At 32.5% G+C, this 5,010-nt stretch overlaps 1 pseudogene; it reads left to right on the top strand.

Moving 5' to 3' along the window:
• The first annotated feature begins 2,996 nt into the window (after window positions 1–2,996).
• Window positions 2,997–4,606, top strand: LOC118181393 (hydroxyacylglutathione hydrolase, mitochondrial pseudogene; annotated as a pseudogene).
• Window positions 4,607–5,010: the final 404 nt, after the last annotated feature.

Raw genomic sequence — 5,010 nt, 5'->3', positions numbered from 1 at the left:
TTGTGTCTACGAGTCCGACCTGCATAATCACAAAGCATAAAGACTTTTCCATCACAGCTCTGATTGGATAAAATATATCTTTGTGATCATACTTGGTGAAGTGGCGAATCGTACCTGATTTTGTCTTGTAGGCTTTGAAAGAACGCCAGACACACCTTGTTGGCCCGTTTCGGTACACTGGCAAAGAATACCGCTTATATCATTAATTCTATTTTTACTTTGTAAATGAGAGCTGAAAAGAATTGTGTAGACATAAATTTGGAGAAAAAGCGTGTGAGCTTTGTCAATACGAGTGCGATCAAGCTTAGTTGATTTTCAGCCGACATTTTTTGCAACATCTGTGCGTTTCAAACAATTTGAAATTTGTTTATTTGTTGAGAATATTATATACCAACCACTAACCCTCTCCATCAGTTTTAACGTCCTCCCTAATTTAAAGTTTATCTAAAAAAAAATTTGCTTTAACCTGTTAACTTTATTATATTATTTATTTGAATATGACAGAGCTCCCTTAGAGCCTAACGGGAGAGATGTCTTCGTGAAGGACCTTCCAAGGGAAATTAACGTTATTCGTGGGACATTACGTTACACATAAGGAAGTAAATCATGCAACCAGTCATGCTCGTGTAGGTTCGAATCTGAAATGATTTAACAGCACTTAGGAATGACAGCTTACTGTATGTTTTGTAGCAGACTAATCTCTCGTCAATAAAAATCCTGTAGTTTAGTATTTGAGGAAAATCTAGTATTTTGTATTCATATTTTATATGTTATCCAAGATTTGATAGGCCAAGGAATTCTATAAAGATCGAATAAAATGATTATCCAAAGGTAAAAGAAAGAATTTGAATGATTCCCATTAAAAGTTCTTGAGAAAGATACCACGGAATAACATACCAATTATAAAGTTGAGTGGTGATTTCCCGAATAATGAAAGCAGAGTGACGCCTGGCGTTATCATGCTGCTGTTCTTATTTACGCTTGACAAGTACTGTAATATATGTAGAGAATCTAGAAAACACTTTCATATGTAGCAATTAGTTTCATTTTAAAATAGCACTCTGCCCTTTCCTGACTAACTTCAACAGAGAAGTACTATTACCCTAAATTTAAAACTACAGAAGGATCTAACTTAATGGCTTTGAACGTAGGAGTGCTGCGAGCAAATGATTAAGTGGCTGCACTCTTCCCGCGCTTCCAAGTTTCCTTTATTTTCAGTTTAATTAGTTATTCTAAACGTATTTAATATGGCTAATATATATTTTTTTACCTGTTAGTTAAAAATTTTTTTTTTGAAAGAATGGGTTTTGTTTGAAGCCTTGACAGCGAGGGGGGAAACAGATTATTATGGTAATCCAGACCAAGGAGGGTAGAATTCTATTCAAACCTCCTTGATCTAAAACTAATTGAAAGGGGCCTATATCTCTAGTAGCTCTACCTTGATCCAGACAATCGAATCGGTATTATCGGATAACGTACTTTCTCAAAGGATCCTCCTCCAAGGCAACTAGAGCTACTAGAGGATAGGAGCTTAAGGCAACCGCAGTGACTAATCGCACCGACGGTGTGATTCACACCACCTACGTTCGCGCATGCGCACAATCAGCCCAGGTACCAGCATTTTACGCCGATTTCCGTAAGGTAGGCGGTAGCGAGAGCGAAGATTGTTAATCCTAGCTCAGCAATAGAAAGGTTGTTAATTGTTCACCAGCAAGAGAATAATTTACCAATAATAATTGTTGGCTACAAAGACGAAGTCAATCTATTTACATGATAATGTTCAGGAAATGTTTAGATAAAATAGGAATTTAATGATTGTTTTAATTGCAAGAGAGGATGTGTAATTAGTTAAAAAAATCTTTAATGTATTGACAAAAAGGCTACAGAAATTACTTAAATTCTTTTATTTAAGAGAGAAATTTTTATGCAAACTTAGACCCTAGCCTTATAGCATTGGACTGTCAGAATTATTATTCAATAAGAAAACTTAGTGAAAATTATAATATTCTTAAATATTCATCACTTTTCAGTATCCACTCATGTTTATAAGTTAAAATGCCATATTCAAAATCAAAGTTATGTATGAAATAAAACCTTATAAAATCTGATAAATCATTTGTGTGTGCAAATTTTTAAATCTAAAACTCTTACATTAAATTATTTCTGTCTTTTAAATTACATCTCATTATTTATTTCAATTTAATTTATTAATGTGTTTGTACTAATATTTCAAAGTTCTTTGCAGTATTTTTTGTGTCCTGAAAATGCCAAGTATTTCTATATATATAAAAAAAAAAAAATAAGCAGGTATACAGAATTGTCAATAACCAGTATTATATGATTCATTTAATAGTTGATTTAATCGCTTTTAAGTCATTTCATGTCTAAATTTTCTACACAGAAATCCTCTGTCTAATTTTTATTATCTTTTCTCGGACGAAAAATTTCAAAGAAGAATGAATTAAAGTCTTGAATGCGCAAAACACATCTTTGAATCTAAATGTATTCTAAGAAGTACAAAAAATGTAAATAAGATCCCACCTTCCACTGATCAATCATTTAAACTAAGGACAACGATAAACTTTGCGAACATAAAAATCTACTCTTTTTTATATGTACTTTAATAAAAAGAAATGTTTCTTCTTTTTGAAAGAAAAGGATCTCATTTTCCTTTCTAAACTTTTGAAAGTCGCCAACGCTTAAAAAATGATAAACTACACCAAGGTAGAAACCCGCCTTTAAAAAAAATAAAAGAGTCGGGCGTGTGGAATCCGTTACGGATCCAACAACTCAATGCGCATGCGTGGTTAATGGTGGTGGGAATAGCATTGGCCAAAGGCAACAGCTGTGATACATTTTCCCCTGATTAGGGATTTTGCTCAGTAGCAGAGAGGCAAACATCGTCGCCGTTGCTGTTTGTTTTTTAAAGCGGTGTAGCAAAGAGCGCAATCATAAAGGTAGAACATATTTAATTAGAATGTAATTCCAGGTATTAGGTGCTACCAAGGCTTGTTCTCTTCATTCTTTACTGGCGATTTCACTCCCCCCCGCAAGCCTAATTTCTTACCTTGCCTGCGGGCAGAAAGACGTAGAAGGCAAACCAAATAACGTATCAGTTTGGTTTTGGCAGGCGTAAACAAGCTTTGGCCGCAAATTACGAGATACCTGGGAAGAGCGATCCTGTTTGTAATGCTGGCGGTTGCTCTTGATGAAGTATGTGAATCATAAACAAATTTTTCTGGTTGAAGAAGATTGGTGTCTGCGTTTATAGCATTATTCCAGGAAGCATAATTAAAAAAAAAAAAACTGTAATGCTATATTATATATCAGGGTAAAAGCCATTAAACTTTGTAAGCCGTGGATCCAGTATTTGAAAATTTCAAGGGAATGAAAAATAATCATTGTTCATTGACGAAAAGAACATTCATCATTTAGGAAACGGCATATTTATTCAGATTTAAATTTCGAAAGTGGTAGATTTAGTTGTACTTTTAATAACTGTTGGAAGTGGCAGAATCTAGTTGTTGAAGTCATTTACGGTAATATACTTGAGTGATAATAAATGCCAGTTAATTATTGAAACTAGTAACAATGAATTTTGCTTATGCTTTTAGACGGTTCTCTACAAATATTTCCCCCAAAAAGCTATTTGTACGATATTATAACATTTCAGCTACAAGTCCTGTAAATGAGCGATGTGAAGTTCGTGTACTAAATGCTTTGAAAGATAATTATATGTACATTTTAATGGATAAAGATTTAAAAATTGCTGCCGCGGTTGATCCTGTTGAACCAGCAAAAATCTTAAATACGATTAAAGAAGAAAATGTTGAATTAAAAGCAGTACTTACAACTCATCATCATTTTGATCATGCTGGAGGAAACAAAGTGATTCATGATGTGCTGCCAGATATTCCAATTTATGGTGGGGATGATAGAATTGATTCATTAACAAAAAAATTATCCCATAATGAAGAATTTAAGATAGGACCTATATTAATCAAATGTTTATTAACACCATGTCACACCAGTGGACATGTATGCTATTTTATTGATTTGGATAATGAACCGATATGTTTTACTGGTGACACATTATTTATAGCCGGTTGTGGTAGGTTTTTTGAAGGTTCTGCTAGTCAAATGTTGCATTCTCTGCAATTATTAGCTGCTTTACCTAAATGTACCAGAGTATATTGTGGACATGAATATACTTTAAGTAATTTAAAATTTTCTCTAGCAGTTGAGCCAGATAATACAGCAACAGTTAATAAAATGAAAACAGTAGAAGAAAAACTTGCCAAATATGAACTGTCAGTGCCATCAACAATAGGTGAAGAATTGTCCTATAACCCGTTTTTACGTGTAGACCAAGAGCAGTTACACATATACACAAAGAAGACAGATCCTGTTGATGTTATGAGAGTACTTCGTGATCTGAAAGACAATTTTAAGAGTTGATTTATATATTTCATTATCATGAACTCAAAACTGTAGGTTGCTTTTTCATATTTTGAATAATTTCATTATTTTCTTATGTGCTGAAAACTGTAGATTGTTTTATTTTTGAAAGTTTCATGTTTTGAATAATAAAGAAAAAATATATGTATATTGTCATATTTTGAGTAATTTCATTATATTCTTATGATGTGCTCAAAACTGTAGATTGTTTTATTTTTGAAAGTTTCATGTTTTGAATAATGAAGAAAAAATATATGTATATGATAATTTGAGTAATAAAGGTAGTATTTTCAGAATGCTAATTCTGCATTTATTTGATTTTTTTAAATTTATTTATTTGAATTTCAATTTGTTGGTCTTTGTGAAAAGTTGGTCCTAAATTTCTTACTTTATATATATTGAGTCATATAAACAGTACATGCGTGTATATGAATTTAGTAGACTAAATATTATGTTTGCTGTATGGTGAAATACATTTAAAATATTCTTTGTAAAATCTTAGTTTAGATTAATAAACTGAGTTTCAGTGGTTGCAGATTCATTATGACTGGA

This window comes from Stegodyphus dumicola, chromosome 5 (assembly GCF_044657685.1).
Source record: "Stegodyphus dumicola isolate Sdum_Otavi_A_Nest chromosome 5, ASM4465768v1".
NCBI classification, from domain to species: Eukaryota; Metazoa; Arthropoda; class Arachnida; order Araneae; family Eresidae; genus Stegodyphus; species Stegodyphus dumicola.
Note: the sequence above shows the minus strand (reverse complement) of the source record. Positions and strands in the feature narration are given on the sequence as shown.